Here is a 19,905-nt window from a genome sequence, read left to right as displayed (position 1 = left end):
CTCTGCCTCCCAGGCATTGGGATTAAAGGTGTGTACCACCACACCCTATTTCTCCCTTTCTTTTCTATTTTTAATGACTTTAACCTTTTAGCCTGCATATATTTTTAACACACTGTAAACCATTTTGAGGTTTTCTTCATCTTTGAATCTCTCTTTACTGTATATTTCTCTTTTTCTGACCACATGAGTCTTTAAGGAGAGGACTAAAACCGTGACTTTTATGGCTGGAATTAGCCCATTCCTTAGCTTTCCAGCCTCATGGCTGAGGTACCAGCCAGAGCTGTGTTCACTGTCACAACTCTATGGCGTTTCAAGGTCCTTGCCAGCAAGCAAGCTTGCAGCATTCTGCTCACAGACCACACTCAATCAGACTGCCTGCCTGAAAGAGTCAGAGTTTGCCCTGGCAGGACGGCCCAGAAAGCCAGCATTTTCAAACGGTGCAGCTTTTTTCCTGCTATGGCTAAAGACCAAAAAGCATGCGTTCAGCTTTTCGTCAACACCATTTAAGTGTTTTGTAACAGGACCTTTAAAAAGAGCTTAAGTTTTGCAGCTGAAGCTGAGTCAGGAAGCCTCTCTTAGATGAGAGCACTTGCTTGCCTCTAGCAAGCAGAGCAGACCCGAGAAATTGCTGCTACCAAGAAGCCATGCTTTACTCTATTCTTTCCCAAACTTTCTCAAGCTTTTTGTGAATTCAGTGCCCCACGTTGGGCGCCATATGTAACATGAGGGGGCCGGCTTGTTGGGGTTTCCATCCCGCCCGGTACCCCCCAACTGGCAAACCCCAAAGAAAATCACAGACGGGACACCATAAGATTATAAACTGATTGGCTTATTAGGTCAGGCTACTTATTAGCTCTTATGACAACAAACCCCTATCCAAACTAATCAAAAGGCAGAGAGAGAACACACAAATGAACAAGATCAGAAATGAAAAGGGTAACCTGCCCTCTCTTAAGTAGGGAGGAGGAGGGAGGTGGTGTAGTGGGAGATTGGGAGGGAAATGGGAGGAGGGGAGGAAGTATAAATTTTTGAATAGAAAAAGGAAAAATGAAAAAAAAAAGAAAAGCAAAAATCCAGGGTAGCCAAAAGTATCCTGCACAATAAAAGAACTTCTGGAGGCAACACAATCCTAGACTCTCAACTCTACTACAGAGCCACAGTCCTGAAAACAGCCTATTATTGTCATAAAAACAGACAGGAGGATAAGTGGCACCGAATCAAAGACCCAGATATTAATCCACACACCTACAACACCTGATTTTTGACATAATCAAAAATATGAAATGGAAAAAAAAGAATATTTACCAATTGGTGCTGGCACAACTGGATATCAACATGTAGAAGAATGAAAATAAATCCATATATATCACCATGCACAAAACTCAAGTACAAATAGATGAAAGACTTCAGCATAAACCCAGTCCCACTGAACCTCATAAAACAGAAAGTGGGAAGTAAACTTGAATGCATTGACACAGGGGACTACTTCCTAAGCATAACCCCAATACCACAGACACTCAGAGAACAAATTAAAAAATGAGACCTCCTGAAACTGAAAAGCTTCTATAAAACAAAGGACACAGTGAACAAGACAAAAACAACAGTCTACAACATGAGTAAATATCTTCACTAACCCCACATTGGACAGAGATCTGATCTCCAAAATATACCAAGAAATCAAGAAATTCATCATCAAAAGGAAAAATAATCCAACTATAAAATGGAATACAGACTTAAACAGAGAACTCTCAACAGAGGAATCTAAAATGGCTGAAAGACAGTTAAAGAAATGATCAACATCCTTATTCATCAGAGAAATGCAATCAAAACAACTCTAAGTTCCACCTTACAACAGTAAGAATGGCTAAGACCAAAAACACTGATAACAATTTATGCTGGAGGGGTTGTGAGGTAAAGGAACACTCCTGCATTGCAGGTGGGAGTACAGGTTGATACAGCTCCTTTGGATATCAGTATGGCGATTTCTCAGAAAATTAGGAAACAAACTTTCCTCAAGACTCAGCAATACCACTTTTGGGTATATATCCAAAGTATGCTCAATTATACCACAAGGTCATGTGCTCAACTATGTTAATAGTAGCATTATTTGTCATAGTCAGAAGCTGGAAACACTCTAACTGCTCTTTGACAAAGAATGGATAAGGAAAATGTGGTACATTTACACAGTGGAACACTACACAGCAGAGAAAAATAATGACATCTTGAAATTTGAAGGAAAATTGATGGAGCTATAAAACATCATATTGAGTGGTGTAACCCAGACCCAGAAATAAAATTATCATATGTACTCATTCATAAGTGCTTTTTAAATATATAGCAAAGAAAACCAGCCTATAAATCACAACCCCATAAAACATACAAAACAATGAGGACCTTAAGAGAGGCATGCATGGATCTAATCTACATGGGAAGTAGTAAAGACAAGTTGTTCTGAGTAAATTGGGAGCACTGGGACCATGGTAATGGGTTGAAATTGATGGGAGGAGCAGGGAGGGGAACAGATGAAAATGTATAGCTCAATAAATTCAATAAAAAAAGTAAAGTTTAGAAAGAGAATCAATAAAGGATATGAGAATCTAAGAATGAAGCATCAAATAGGTGTGAGACATCTTGGTCCATGTGGTAACTCTACAGATTATTAATAAAATTCTTTCTATGCTGTAGGTCAAAAACTTACTTTTGTTTTGCATAATATATTTTTTTACTTTGAAGCAAATGAGGTATTTAAGCATTCATGGGACCTTCCTTGACATTTTTTGTTCAGTTATCTGACTATTTCTGCATGACATTTGTAAATTCACTTTTTGATGGAAAACAATTAAATTATTTATTTAAAATATTTTAATTATCATGGATATCTTACTTAGAAACTGTGCTATTATTTTTGGATAAAATGGCACTTTAACTTTTAAAAGAAAAGATAGCAATTGAAAAATATTTAATTCTTAGTTCCCTGGCTTATACAAGTACACTCTGTGTGTCAAATTGTTGAAAGATTATATTTTACCAAGCCAGGCAGTGGTGATGTGTGCCTTTAGTTGAAAGCACTCTGGAAGCAGAGACCAGCTTGGTCTACAAGTATTAGTTCCAGGATGGGCTCCAAAGGTACAAACAAACCCTGTTTTGAAAATGAAAAAAAAAATGTATTTTACCAAATAATAATTTGTTTCTCACTTTTAAATGGTCAAAAAAATTCTTACACTCTTTTTGTGACTAATAATAACTTTTGTATCATATAGGCTATCTATTGCAATTTTGAATAATGTTCATGCTATTACTTGATCTCAATATGTATACTTTAATTTCTAGTTATTTATTTTAGAAATTTTCACCTCTATACAATGTAGGAGTCAAGTGGCAATAATATTGATTACTTCAGTCATGACCTATTCTCTACTATAATTCCTCATTTAATGTGGTAGAGCAAAAAAAATCTTAAATTGAGTGAATTAATAAATAAAAATGATCTCAGGGTTTTTTATTTTAAATTAAGCAATTTTGAAACCATTTTTATGGGGGATGGAGAGATGGCTCAGTGGTTAAGAGCATTGCCTGCTCTTCCAAAGGTTCTGAGTTCAATTTCCGGCAACCACATGGTGGCTCACAACCATCTGTAACGAGGTCTGGTGCCCTCTTCTGGCCTGCAGACATACACACAGACAGAATGTTGTATACATAATAAATAAATAAATATTTTTAAAAAATAAAACCATTTTTATGAAAAATAAAATAACTTCCAACTTATCGTAATCAAGAGGATAGCTGTGGAAAGCGGTCATCTGAATATGCCATGGCTGTTGCACACATAAACCCACAGCAGTTGTGTTTCCCTGCACAGGACCTTCCAGAATAATCCTGAGATCTTTCCTTTTTGACTCTATCCTCTGGCAGGTATACACTAGAGAAGAGACTCTGGATACATATATATTCACTAATTTGTCTCAGGGGGATATTCGATTTTGCTTTTGTATTGCAGTGATACAAAATTTGGTCCAAAATACACCTCAGGGGAGGAAAGTATTTTTTTATCTTGCAATCCCCAATTATCACGTATCATTGAAAGAATTACCTTCGGGGGAGAATTAAGGCAGGGATCTAAGGAAAAACCATGATAGAACACCATTTATTGCCTTGTTCTAAGGCTTGCTTTTTATTATATAGTCTCATGGGTTCTTTTCAAGTACAGTACCACCAATACTGGTTTGGGCCTTCTAAAAAGATGCGTAATATATTTAGATATCAGGGAAATGCAACAAGAGTTACTTTTAGATTGCAACCCAAACCAATCATAGTGGTCATTTTGGGAATCTATCAGAAGGGTCATAAAGAATGAAAATAAAAGATTATATGTAAAACTGCAGAGCTACCATATGAATACAGAGACACCTGCACATCCATTTTCAGTACTCCTCTACACCTGAGAGTTAGGAAATTGAATCAGCTCAGATTTGCCTGGACAGATGAGTAAGAAAAATGCAGTGCATATGTGTGTACAACAGGTTATTATTCAACTTTTGAAACACTTAAATGATAAAAGTTGTTACCAAATTGATAGTACAAGAATCACTGGACATATTATATGGAATGAGAAAAGTCAATCCCCAAAATGTGAGAACCCTGTGCTTTTTCTCAGTGTGCATCCCAACTTCAAAACTGGTGTTCTACACATTCAACTTAGAACCCAGTGTAAATCAAGAAATGCTTTTTCAGGGGAGTATGTTAATGGGGTAGGAGAGTAAAAAGGAGCTGAAAGGTTGAACGATGGAGGGATATGAGGATAAGTGGGAAATCAGAACATGGGGGAGTCAATTAAAAGTACATAGGTGCCGCATGCACTGCACAGCCCCCGTCTGTGCTCTATGCGCTAGAATCCAGTTCACGAACTTCAGGCAAGGGGCTGGAGGTTGAGGGGAAACACGCGAGACAGGATAACACACGGACCTCTAATCACTAGTTCAAAGGCCCTTCTTTAATAGCACCATGGAGGATTAAATACCCTGTAGTCCATGGCCAACAGGTGAAAATCCCATCCTCTGATCCTCTAGGCAAAGCACAGCTTTGAGTAACTTCAATTAGAAGCCTCTAGTAGGGAAGAGCCGCTGACAGCCAGGAACCCAATTGGTCCAAATATCTCCCCCCTAATTTTTTTATAAAACAGAAGACCCTCCTGTCTTAGTTCATCTCAGAAGAGTAAATCCTTACCTGTCTTTGGGAGACCCCTTCCCTGTCTTAGGCGGGCCCACTTCTGTAGAAGTTGCCCATCTACGGAGGAGTCTTCATTGTTGGTACAGTATTTGCAACCAAACCTGGAACAGGCTCAGAACGACTTGCTAATTGACCATATGCTGCATTCTCATGGGTTGTCAGATCTTACACAGGATTCAGAGATGAATTCCCATGGCAACAGGTATTAAGTTTGCCAGCAATAGGGTCCCCAGTTACCACTGGACCCAGCCTCCCACCTGGGCCATGGCACTCCACCAACCTTTTGACCAAAACAGTTACAATCTGGTGTGCTAACTGAAACACCCCAAGGGCCATTCAAGCAACCATTGAGTTGCTTCACCGCACAAGAGGCATCAGCAACACTAACAGATGTCATACAAATGGAATGATAAAGGTGTGAACAAGACATCTGTTGCATCAGCCACAAGTCCACCTGCTCCCACAATAGGGTAGTCTCTTGATTTAAATTCGAAAGTCTAAATTTAATGTGGACATTCAGGGCATTCTGAGTCTGGGGAGCATCGTTGACATGTCTCATCAGTTTATCCACGGTGTCTGAAACCAATGGTGTTTATGCCATTGTCAGTCCTGCAACCATGGCTGCAGCAGCAGGCACCGCGATGACAGCAGCCACTGTAGCTGTCTCTCCAGAATCTCGTTTCTCTTGATACAGGGTCATCTCAATCTGCATAGTCTTTTTGGTAATTGGCAGTGGTATGATGGCTGTTCCCCGAACCAAGAAGGTAGCACTGGAGTGGTCATCCCAGCAGTCGCTCAGGCAACAGTTTCTAAAAGAACAACGAAGAATATCTTTTCCCCCAAAAGTGCTATTCCATACTACAAAAAGGAAAAAGAAAAAAGAAAGAAAACTAAAACAAACACGGGATTTAAAGTACATCGACTGTCAGAGAAATATACCAAAAAAGAAACATAGGAACTACACTCACTTGTATAGGATTCCTTTAAAGTAATATTCATAGTCCAAAAAATGTAACAGAGCACAAATCATTTACAAAGGAAAAGGTTTGATTAATAGAAGCCTGTTCTATCGCCTTATTGCTTAAAGGAGTTCCAACAGTATAGTTTGAGGAATAAAAAGATGAATACATAGAACTAGCCTGGCTCACTGATCAATACAAGGGGGTTCCTTACCAGGCTTCACACAGTGCTTTCTGCTTGATTGGGACTCACCAGGAGGCTCATCAAGAGAATGACAGGTGTCATTCTCAGGCTCATCACAGGGTCCTTTCTCATCATTTTCCACAGCCCAAACATATCGCTCTGGTACCCAAATGGGCTTGTCCGTTCCTGGAGGAAAAACACAAACAGCTCCTCTCACCCTAGCCAACAGGCTAGCCATCCATAGCTTTCATCACCTAGGTGGCTTTCCGAGGGGACACCTTTGTAGGTTGTGCTGTTAAGTCTGCCCTCATCTCTGCTAAGAGATCACGCCCCCATAGATTGACAGGCATACCAGGAAGAACATATGGCTGGAATAAACCCTCATGTCCTTCATCATGCCATTTCAATTTTTTTGAACTTTTTTGAGAAGTTGTTTGAGCTATTCCCTGCAGCCGTACAGTACCTTCTTCCAAGGGCCATGCCTTTGGCCAATATTTTAAGGACAAAACTGATACATCTGCCCCAGAACCTAATATACCATCAAAGCCCTTTCCCTCTATATTTATTCTGATTTGGGGCCATTCATTTAACTGCGCAACCCAGAAAGCAGCCATTCCAAGAGGATCCAAACAAGCTTCAGGCAAGGGGCTGGAGGTTGAAGAAACACACGCAGAGACAGACCAACACACGGAGCTCCAATCGCTGGTACAGAGGCCTCCTTTTAACAGCACCATGGAGGCTTAAATACCCAGCAGTCAATGGCCAAAAGATGAAAATTCTATCCTCTGATCCTCTAGGCAAAGCACAGCATTTAGTAACTGCAATTAGAAGGCTCTAGTAGAGAAGAGCAGCTGAAGGCCAGGAACCCAATTGGTCCCAACACATAGGAATAATAATTGATATGAATTCTTACTATATTCAAAACTCATCTTGAAAATGCACAAGTGGAAATATAATAGAACATGAGTTAAATAAGAAACATATATGTGTTTGTAGGTGGTAATTATGAGCTTTGGAGGATCAAGTGGGAATGAGTCTCAGGGAAGGGGGTAGGGGCATTGGTCATATATATATATATATATATATATATATAAACTATGATCTATAAAATAGCTTAGAGAACCCACCTAGTCAATATGCTAATTTCTAAATATAAATTAAAAGTTAGAATATGATTACTCTGCACTGAGAGAAAATTACTATCCACTCTGCATTGAGAGAAAATTACTATCCATCCAAAGACGTGGAGTGGATAGTAGTTGAGAATTGTCGTAAAGGTTATATAACAATCCCAATTGAGTTATTCCTTTGTCAAAGAGGACTGGGAAGTCTACAAAATGAAGAAGAGTTTTGCTATTATCACATTTGCAAACATGACAGAGATATCACACAACACACACATAAAAACACATGTAAACCACACATTTTTCCCACCCACCCATTCCCAAATACCTGGTAGCTACTTCCCAAATAACTGACATAGAGACTTAATGGAAATTTTAAATTATTGGTCGGTAGCTCATGCTTGTTACTTGCTAGCTCTTGCATTTTATGTTAACCTGTAAGCTTTGTTTATGCTCTGTCACATTGTGGTACATTTATTTGCATGGACCATCTCTCTCCTGCTCTTATTCTGTCTGGCCACTCCTCTGACTCCACACTTTCTAACATGACTTATCCACATTATAGCATGTCAGTCAGTACAGTACAATTTTACTCCATGTTTGTCTATTTTATCTAGTGGTAAAGTTTGTCTTTCCTCTTGGTTTGATTCAGTTTGCTAGACCTGCACAGTCAACCATTTTTTTCTTTTTTTGATTGTGTAATTTTATTTATTTATCAAAAATTTCCATGTTCTCCCATTTCACTCCCACTCCCCACACACCCCCCCCTCCGTCTCTCCAGTCCTAAGAGAAGTCAAGGTACCCTGCCCTGTGGGAAGTACAAGGCTCTCCCCTCCTCCATCCAGGTCTAGGAAGGTGTGCATCCAAACAGGCTAGGTTCCCAAAAGCCAATACATGCAGTAGAATCAAATCCCAGTGCCATTATCATTGACTTCTCAGTCAGCCCCCATTGTCAGCCACATTCAGAGAGTCTGGTTTGATCACATGCTCCATCAGTCCCAGTCTAGCTGGCTTTGGTGAGATCCCACTAAATCAGTCCCACCGTCACAGTTTGTGGACACACCCCTTTTGGTCCTGACTTCCTAGCTCATCTCCTCCCTCCTTCTGCAGCTTGGAAGCTCAGTCCAGTGCTTCAATGTGGGTCTCTGTCTCGATCTCCATCCATCACCGGATGAAGATTCTATGATAATATGCAAGATATTCATCAGTGTGGCTATGCGATAAGGTCAGTTCAGGCACCCACTCCTCTGCTGCCCAAGGACTTTGCTGGGGACATCCCAGGGACATTTACCTGGGATCCCTGCTAGAGCCAAGGATCTTGCCAACCCTAAAATGGCTCCCTTAATCAAGATATCTTCTTCCCTGCTCCCATATCTACCCTTCCTCCATCTCAACCATCCCACTCCCCCAAGTTTTCCCCAATACCCCCTTCTCCCTTCTCTCTCCCCATTTTCCCTTCCCCCCACCCCACTCCCACACCCATTCTACCAACTTTTGCACAGCAATCTTGTCTACTTCCAATTTTCATGAGGATAAATATGTTTTTCCTTGGGTTCACCTTATTATTTAGCTTCTCTGGGATCACGGACTATAGGCTCAATGTCCTTTGTTTATGGCTAGAATCCACTAATGAGTGAATATATACCATATTCATCTTTTTGGTTCTGGGTTATCTCACTCAATATAGTGTTTTCTGTTTCCATAAATTTGCATGCAAAATTCAAGATGTCATTGTTTTTACTGCTTAGTAGAACTCTAATGTGTATATGTGCCACACAATCTTTTTAGGAACACTCTAATGCAGAAAAACCTAAGCCATTGATTCTGTTAGCTCTGTTATTTAGGTTCACCAGAAGATTGATTTCTGATGTAGATGGATGTTTTTATGTAGCTGAGGTATCAGTTTGACAGATGAAGTAACAGTACTTGTAACTGATGTTCTTTCATGAATCAGGAGTGTGCTTCCATGAGGACAGTTGATGAATTTCAGAGGCACAACTTGGTACCATGCAACCTGATCATTATAAATAAACACTTTAGTATTTTTTAAGTATTTCAGAGCTTTGTAGCAAGCTGCAAAAATTGATCAAGGCAATTTTTGTTTATGATGTATAATTTTATTAATGACTAATTTAAAAGGGTTATACATATTCAGTAAAATGATATGTAGCTTTGATATAATTCTCATTTTTATTTGTACTTTAATTTAAATGATTTACGTTTGCTGCTGTTTTAACAGAGTGCTGTTTCATTTATATCATTTCCTAAATAAATAATAAGAAAATAAGAAATGTTAAGAAAATATAATTTTGCTAAAAAGCTAATTTTCTCCCTTATGTAAAATGTAGTTGTTTTTCACTGTAATTGTAATTTACTAAGCAAATTTCTTTAGAAAAATAGTGAACTAATTGTTTTTCATTTATTTGTTTTAGAGTATCTTCTATTTTAAAAAAAATTGTTATGGAAAAACATACCCCCCCCTTTTAAAACATCTTATATTAACTTGTGAGACTTATAGCCAGTCAAAAAATAGAGAATATATGACTATGCTTGACCAGTTCCAATTGACACATCTATAACTCACACCATGTGCCTATAGATAAGGTTAAATAATGTAACAGGAGGGAAAATGATTGTTACAGAAATAGGACCAGATTACCTGTTCTAGACTGAGTTATCTAGAATTTCTGGGGATACCACTCCTGTGAGTTCACAACAAAATAGTTGCCTAGAAAATGTCATCAGGTTTATACCATAACTGGACATGCCGGTATGGACTGATGAAATTCCAGATGTTATCAACACTAGATGAAGTGCTAACTATTAGCAGTAAATGGAAGCTGTGAGGAAGAATGTCAATCCATTTGTTCTTTTTCAAGAATATATTATCTTGTGTGTTGTCCAATCCCAAGTTGTTGGTCCCTAATTCAAACACAAACAAGCAACATTTTCAGAGAAATTAATGAATTTGAGATGAAGTATGGGAATCACAGGAGAATTTGGGGAAAGGGGTGACATTGTAAACATAATACTTGTGTATGACATCCTCAAAAAAACATTTTCGGTAATGTTGAGAGAGGACACTTGTTTGTTTACTAGCTGCTCAGAAACTGAAATAATCACAAAGAAACTGTATTAATTAAATCACTGCTTGCTGTAGGAATTACTACTACCAATAACCTTTAAGTTACCTGCCCACTTGGGCGTGGTTATTTGTACTATTTTTGTCCATGTAAAGTGTGCATCTGGCCTCCCTTTTTCGGCTGCTGGATTTTTTTCCCCATTCCAGCATAGGATTATGATCTGTGAGTTTATCTCTAAATAAATAACCCTCTATTATACCCAGTTCTCAGCTAGTGTGAAAATTCTTTAAGCGTCCTTCTTCAACTGCTTGGCCTATTAACTCTAGCTTCTTTTTAGCAATCTCTTGCATATTACTTTAACCCATTTCCATTATTAATCTGTGTATCATAACATGACTGTGGCTTATGGGCTAAAGTTTTGGGGTTTGTCTCTGTCTGGGCTACATAGGTGCTTTTGACTCTGCCTCTTTTCTCCCAGCATTCAGTTTAGATTTCCCCACCTTCATAAGTTCTGCCCTATTACAGGCCAAGGCATTTTCTTTATTCACCAATGGTATTCACAGCATACAGAGGGGAATCCCACAACACCTCCACTTTTCTGTTTAAATAAAAAAGAAGGTTTTATTGTTAACATAAGAAAATTACATATGACAAAACAGGTACCAAGCAAGAATTCCATTTACAATATTTACATCTAGTTTATCTTTTATCATGACTAATGAAAACTATATCGATTCTTCAACTCCATCAAAGACTCCAGAAGGATATAATATTTCCTAAGTTTACAGGAAGTGCATCATAAGCAACTTCCAACACTCTAGAATTGGCAGAGACTTCTTGCTGCTTGGACAGTCACCCAAAGTTCTGTACCTTTGGGGCATTCATCTTCAGACTACAGGCTCAGGGTATCTGGCAGAATTTTCCATGAAGCAGAAAATTTAAGACTATTTTGTTTCTATTGGCAGTTTGTCAGTCACTTTCTTCTGGGTCCTGCAGATTGTCTGGCATACTCTTTCATTTGCATGCATTGACACTTGTATAAGAACAGAGATAATAAGCAAATAAAATATAATGAAATCTTTCTTAATATATTGAACAGTGTAAAAAACACTTTTACTTTCTCTGTTCTAATCAAATTAATAAAAGATATTAATTATATAAAAGTTGTCTGCCAGAATTTTGCATATCATTTTTTCTTTGTAAATGCAAATAGATTTTCCACAAGAATTTCAATAATTACTATATTTAGTCTTTGAGTGGTTAATTAAATATTTTGGACATTTCATTTTATTTGACTCTAGGATATAAAAACATACTGCTAGAAAACTAGCTATTTAGACCTAAGTAGTACATAGAATTTTAAGAAAATCTAAAGAATTAATACTTATATTTCACATAATCTGAAGTATTTTCAATTGTCAATTATAATCTGTTGTATTTAATAGATCTTAAGTTAAACATGGAGATTAAAATGGGAACCATTTCTCTTATTATCAACTAGCCAACAAGACATACACTTAAGTAGCACAACTTGGCTTACCCTCTACCACGGAATATGGCAGCAAAAGACAATTGGACAGCTCATGATAAAAAATGATGGATGTAGAAATCAAGAATTATAAAGAATAGGTCTGTAATTAATATGGCTATTTACTTATGTAATAAAGTAATGTTTCTTGGGTGAAAAGAGTTAAAAAATAGTTCAAATCTATGTATATTTCTAGCAGTGTAGATATATAATTGTTCTAAAACTATCCTTTGTAGAAAGTAATTATTAGAGCTGTATTCTAGTCTCTCTGTTTTTAAATGCAGCTTTCCCCTCTTTGAAGTCATTTTTACATGACTATGTTGCTTGTATTAACTTTTATAGATTTAAATGTAGTTGAGATACAAATGCACTTCCAGAAGATAAGAGGTTGAGGAAAGCTGATCTTTACAACTTTGTAGCTAGTCTGATTTGCGTAAATCCAGGCCAATTAGGCTACACAGCTTCAAAATGAGACCCTCTTTCCAATCAAAGAGAGATGTGAAATCAGATATCAGACAGAAAGGAAAAAAAGTAACAACAAAAACTATAGTATGATTCTAAAGAAATTGTATACCACTATAAAGGTAGATTTTTTTCCAATAAAATGTAAAACAAGTAAAAATATAGTCAATATAATATCACTAAGCCACAAGCAAAGGAAAAATATAAAATTACATCTATCAATAATTATTTTGTGAGATGTTTTCCTGGGGAGGGTTAAACAAATTTGTTCATCCCAGATTGGAAATCAGTGACAAATTCAGAATCAGTACTATCAAAGTCCAACTTGGGAAACAATGAGCTTTTTTTTTTTTAGGTTACTTTCAAGAGAATAGATAAAAGTAATTTAAAGGACTTTAGATTATTGAAAGGCAGGTACATTCATGGGACTCCTACCGCATTCTGTGTAGACACTTACAAAACTATATTACTGCCACTCATTTCAGGATGCACAAACAGCTACAGAGATCTGAGAGTCACTTCTCTAGCCCCCTCAGCTCATCAGAAAGTGTTATACCATAATTGTGGTCTACAAATTCTAGATTAGAGATAGAGCTTTAAAAATCTTGTAAGTTTTAGATTTCCTAAACATGTGTCATTTGTTGACTTGCTAAGTCTTCCTTCTCTCCTCAGAAAGGACTATTCAATTTAGAGAAAAATTCTGCACAGAAAGTGATATGATTTTGTGATTTACAGAGTGGATTTTACAGATTCTGCATGCCCCACACAACCCCCCCCACAGAGAGAGAGAGAGCGACAGAGACAGAGAGAGAGAGAGAGACAGAGACAGAGACAGAGAGAAAGAAATAAAACATGAATTCAGTAAGATGTAGAAACAACATACAACACTACACTGTGTGTGTGTGTGTGTGTGTGTGTGTGTGTGTGTGTGTGTGTGTGTGTGTGTGATTTTGCTGGCAAAAATTTCAAACACTTATGGTTCCGACTTCCGACTTCGCACAAAACATAAACTTAGTACAATGTTAAAAATCATCCTCTCGTCACATATATATACATACTTACATACATACATACATACATACACACACACACACACACACACACACACACACACACACATATATATATATATATGCTAGGAATCAGCATCCTGGTTAGAAAATTAAGAGGGTTCTTTCAAATTAGAAGCAAAAATTGAAATTCTTTGTCATTCACATAAACAATTTTTTAAAAACATAAGTAATTTGACCGAAAGAAAAAGTAGAGATATTTATTGATTAACATTTATGTGGCAGCAATTTTTAGTCGTCTACTTGACTACAACTGGAATTAAGTAAAATTCAAAGAAGAGTTTCACCTGTGAAGGTTTGTTTTCTTAATTAAATAATTTGCAGTGGGGAAATACACTTTATTCCAGATCTTTTAGGTGAGAAGATCCACCTTTAATCTGGGCCATACCTTCTCCTGACAACCTATATAAGGTACATAGTGGAATTTATACATATCTTAGGGGAAAAATTTCTCCAATGGAAGCCATGAGAGGAAAGGTTTCCCCACTACAAGTGTTGTAGGGAAGATATCCTGGCAGTAGAAAACCAAAGTATACCACAAAGATACTACCTAGTGTCTGAGAACACTTCCTGTTGCCTTCTGGAACAGATCTATGTCTCTATGCCTTCCTGTGCATTGCCATACCCTCCACAAGTCTCCCCACCATGATGATAATAAACTGAACCTCTGAACAATACACTGCTACTTCAATAAGATGTTTTTTTGAAAGACTTATCCTGCTCACAGTGTCTTTTCATAGTACCAAAAACCCTAACTAAGGCACATATGAAACCGAGAATTGACATATTAAAAATCTATAAATAATTTTATAAAAATATTTATGGGAATTGCGATTTTAGTAAGACAACTTTTTGTAGTATGTGTAACCAACTGATCCATGACTACAGTAAATCTTCACATCTTAAATTACTTTCTTCAAAACTTGAAGTCTTTAAAGCATAAATCTTTTTTTGATTGCTTTAGAATAACCCAAGTTATTTTATGTATTCTGAGGACACAGTAAAAGGTTTTCTCTGATTCCTGATTCTTTTCTAAATTTATCTTTCATTTTTACAGAAGAGGACTCTTACTTTTTGAGAAAACTAGTATCTGGTCACTACGCTGAAAGTGTATATCAAGTATATGGGTTGCCAGGTAGAGTTCTTAAGGCTATTTATTATACTATCATTTAATATGCAAATATTAATATTTTTACTACTTTTCCATTTTGCATTCTCTTGAACTCCATTTTATGGTTCTGGGTAAAACTTCAAGTACTAAAGCAAATAGATTTGGAAATAGTGTATAGCCTTGTCTTGTTTGATGTGGGAGTCCCCTCTGTGTGCTATGATTACAATTAATGAATAAAGAAACTGCTTTGATAGTATGGCTGAACTTGAGTAGTCAGGAAAAGCTAGGCTAAATGGTGAGAGGAGGAAGGAAGAGTCAAAGAGAGATGCCATGGAGCCAACACCAGGGATAAATGTGCAGAAACTTTGCTTGTAGACCAATCTGTATATCTGGTGGTGATATACAGATTAATAAAAATGGGTTAAATTAATATTTAAGGGGTTAGCCAATAAGAAGCTAGAGCTAATGGGCCAAGCAGTTATTTAATTAACACAGATTCTGTGTCATTATTTCCGGTCTAAGCTAGCCCAGCAGCCAGGAACCAACAAGCAGCCCTCCCTGCAACACTTGTTCCTGAATTTACTGGATTACATTAATAGATTTTTGTATGTTGTACCATCCCTGCATCTCCGTAATGAAGATGACTTCCTCCTGCTGGATGATTTTGTTTTGATGTGTTCTTGAATGAGGTTGCCCAGTATTTTATTGAGTATTTTCGCATGTATGTTCATGAGGAAGATTGGTCTGTAATTTTCTTTTGTGGTTCTTTGCGTGGTTTTGTTATCAGAATAACTGCTGTCTCATAAAAAGAGTTTGGCAATGTTCCTTCTGGAACCCTTTGAGGATTATAGGAATTACCTCTTCTTTTAAGTTCTGGTAGAATTCTGCACTGAAACCATCCAGCCCTGGGCTTTTTGTTTGTTTGTTTGTGAGGATTTTGATGATAGCTTGCAGGTTATAGTTCTAATTAAATTATCCACCTGGTCTTGGTTTAATTTTGGTATGTGGTACTTATCCAGAATATTGTCCATTTCTTTTACATCTTTCAATTTCGTGGAGTACAGCGTTTTGTAGTATGACCTAATGATTCTCTGGATTTCCTCAGTGTCTGTTGTTATGGACCCCTTTCTTTTCTGATTTTGTTAATTTGGTTGTTCTCAATCTGCCTTTAGGTTAGTTTGAATAAGGGTTTGTCTAAAAGAACCAGCTCTTTATTTCATTGATCCTTTCTATTGTTTTTTGTTTGTTTCTATTTCATTGATTTTATACCTCAATTTGATTATTTCCTGCCTTCTGTTCCTCCTGGATGAGTCTGCTTCTTTTTGTTCTAGAGCTTTCAGCTGTGCTTTTAAGTCACTAGTGTGAGATTTCTCCACTTTCTTTATGTAAGCACTTTATGCTGTGAACTTTTCTCTTAACATTGCTTTCACTGTGTCCCATAGGTTTGAGTACATTGTGCCTTCATTTTTTTTTAATTCTAAGAAGTCTTTAATTTCTTTCTTCTCTGACCCAGAGGTGGTTCAATAGTTCACTGTTCAATTCCCATGAGTTTGTAGGCTTTCTGAGAGCAGTGTTGTTGTTAAATTCTAACATTAAACCATGGTGATCTAGTAAGATACAAGGGATTACTCCATTTATTTTTAATCTGGTAAGGATTGCTTTTTTACTGAGCATGTGGTCGATTTTAGAGATTTAATTGGTCTTGAGAAGAAGGTATATTCTTTTGTGTTTGGATGGAATGTTCTGTACGTCTGTTAATTCCATTTGAGTCATGATATCTATCAGTTCCCTTATTTCTCTTTAAAGTTTCTGTCCTATTGACCTGTCCATTGAGAAGAGCAGGGAGTTGAAGTCTCCTACTGTTAATATGTGGGTTTTTATGTGTGAGAGTTAAGCTTTAGTGATGTTTCTTTTACATATGTGGGTGCTTTTGTATTTGGGGCATAGATTCTCAGAATTGAGACATCATCTTAATGGATTGTTTCTGTTATGAGTAAAAAGTGTCCTTCTCTTTTATTGATTTTATCTTGAAGTCTACTTTGTTAAAGATTTGGAGGGCTACACCTGCTTGTTTTTTAGGTTCATTTGATTTGAAAATCTTTTCCCACCCCTTTACTCTGAGGTAATGTCTATCTTTGAACTTGAGGTGTGTTTCTTGTATATGGCAGAAGGCTGGATACTGTATTAAAATCCACAATTTTAGCCTGTGTCCTTTTTTAGGTAAATAGAATTCCTTAATACTAAGAAAAATTAATGACCAGTCATTGTTAATGCCTGTTAGTTTTTTGGCGGTAGTGAGTATGTTACCCGTATTTGGGTTTTGTTGTTGTGAGATTTCCTGCTCACTTTATTTTTGTGGGTACAATTGGATTCCTTTGGTAGGGGTTTTCCTTCTAGTATTTTCTGTATGGCTGAATTTGTTGGTAGGTATTGTTTAAATCTGGTTATGTTATGGAATATCTTGTTTGCTCTATTGATGGTGATTGAAGGTTTTGCTGAGTATAGTAGTCTGGGTTTACATCTGTGATCTCTTAGTGTCTGCAACACATCTGCCCAGGACCTTCTGGCTTTCATGATTTCCACTGAGAAGTCATATGTAATTCTGATAGGTATAACTTTAGATGTTACTTGACTTTTTCTTTTGCATCTCATAATATTCTTTTTTATACTGTATGTTTTGTGTTTTAATTATTATGTGGTGAGGGGACTTTTTTATCCAGTCTAATTGGTGTCCCGTAAGCTTCTTCTACCTTCACAGGAATATCCATCTTTAGATTTGGAAAGATGCTGTAATTTTCACCTACATGAAAAAAAAATACCAGTGTGTTTTAATTTAGAGATTAAATGAAGCCTAATATACCTCATTCACATTTACATGAAATATAAGGCATGTGTTATTCATCTTGTTTTAAAAACAGTTATGAAGAAGGATATTTTGGTTATTATTATAGATGACTAATATTTGTCTTTGGAAATTTCTAAATCACTAAATGGATCATGTTACATGATGACTGAAATTCAACAGTAGCAGGTCAATCTTTGTAGTAAGTTTCTTTCAGGCTGTAACAGCAATCAAGAGGATCAACTTTGATGAAAACTTGAAAGAGAGAGAAATTAAAAATGACATTTCAAATAGGCTTGATTCAAGTAGTTCCCATTTGTAAATTCAATGTTCTCAACATTTGCATGAGCAAGACAGGAGTGTAATGATAACTAAAACTTTCAATTTGATGTAAATCATATTATCTCTGATTGCCTTGTCCCTGTTTTATCAAATATCTTAGGAAAGAATATAGCTTAAACTTAACAGACAAAGTACTACATTGAAACATATAGCATACATGTGCAAATAAAAGAAAAAATTGACACAAACTAATAAATTATAAATTTGATCATCTTACCTACTGTAGAGATATACAATTAATTAAAAATATAAAATTGTTCTTGATAAGAGTTTCTTGTAGATGATTTAATATTTTCATACACTTTTTATACTCTAATACAAAGAGGGGAAGAAGATACTTTAACATGATACAAAGGACAACTAGAACAGTTACTTGCTTCAGTATTTTGAGACATCAAGCCATCACTTCTTGAGAAAAGCATTCTGTTGTTTAGGCAGTGATTCCCATCCTACAACAAGTATACTACTTGCTCTACTCCCTAGATCAAATCTCTTAATTCAAAAGATGGAGCAGAAGCAAGCATAAATTTTCTGATCTTTGGTCAGGATGAAAGAGATCAACCTGTATGAGTCATCTTCTTGTCCAAAACACCAAAAAACCACATCCTAGGTCGGGATGTGTAGGCACATTTGTTGTTAACAACTTTGAGCAAGCTGAAAATCCCTGACCTTCAGACAAGGCAGAAACAGCCTCACATTTCTAGGTTTCCACATATAATATTGAGATTGAAACACATAAAGACATACAGAACACCTAGAAGTTTAAATTTAAAAATTTCATAATATTTATTAAGAGAAGATATTATTTGTGTTTGTGATTATATTAAAAATTTTGATAACAAAACGTTAGGTTTTCAATATTTCATTTGAAAATTTTTAGCTCACTTTGGTGAACATTTAGTAATTTTGAATAATGTATTTATTTACATGTGAAACTTTCAAGTATACTTTAAATCATAAAATGAAAATTTTGATAATATTTTATAAATCATTTTGAAATAACTTATTGATTAAAAGTGAAATAACTTAAAATACCTTACTTTCATATTTTCTTAATTTTTAATGAGTATGTCTGTACTTACATGCATTCACGAAGAGGTAAGCAGGTGGATTGTGGACTGTAGGTATTAACCCTCTCTCCATAAAATGTGAATCCCAGTTATCAAACTAAGGTAATCAGGCATAGCAAAAAGCAACCATACATACTAAGCTGTTTCCCTTTATTTCACTACTTGATTTTTATGATTTTAAAAATACTTATATTTTAAAAGTGATACAATAAAATACACTATATTACTTAACAAATCAAGAGTTTACTATTTAGTGCTAAAACTCAAGTTTCTAGTACTGAAAAAAATGCTTCTATAATGAGAATATGAGATCACATGATTTATAAATAGAATATAATTGAAATATAGCTTCTATATTTTCTTGGCTCTGAAGTGTCTGCTTGAAATAAACTGTCTTCCATTTCAATTTAATCTCAGACAGTCCTTGTATCTAAGTGTGTAGTTTAGGATATTCTCAAAACACACAGAATGATAATTATAAGCAGTTACATATGCTATGTATAATAAATACCATCTCAGTAATTTTCATGGTTAAAGAATATATTTATATGGTATGGAAATATCTAGGTATGAATCAGAATGACAATTTCAGGGGATCATGGACAGAATGACTTCAGTTTCTTAGGATTTGTTGCACATTCATAACATAGCATTACTCTCTAAAGTAGCAAACTCAATACAGGACAAAATACTTTCCCATGACTTGTTTCCTCTGCACGTACTGGATCTTTGGAATCCTAGTCTGTTTGGATGCTCACCTTCCTAGACCTGGAGGGAGTGGGGAGGAACTTGAACTTCCCACAGGGCAGGAAACCCTGACTGCTCTTAGGGCTGGAGAGGGAGGAGGAGAGGGAGTGGGGGGAGTGGGAGGATATTGGGAGGAGGGGCGGAAGTGGAAACTTTT

Source organism: Myodes glareolus, chromosome 2 (genome assembly GCF_982192425.1).
Source record: "Myodes glareolus chromosome 2, mMyoGla1.1, whole genome shotgun sequence".
NCBI classification, from domain to species: domain Eukaryota; kingdom Metazoa; phylum Chordata; class Mammalia; order Rodentia; family Cricetidae; genus Myodes; species Myodes glareolus.
The sequence above is the reverse complement of the archived record's forward strand: the minus strand, read 5'-3'. Positions refer to the sequence as shown.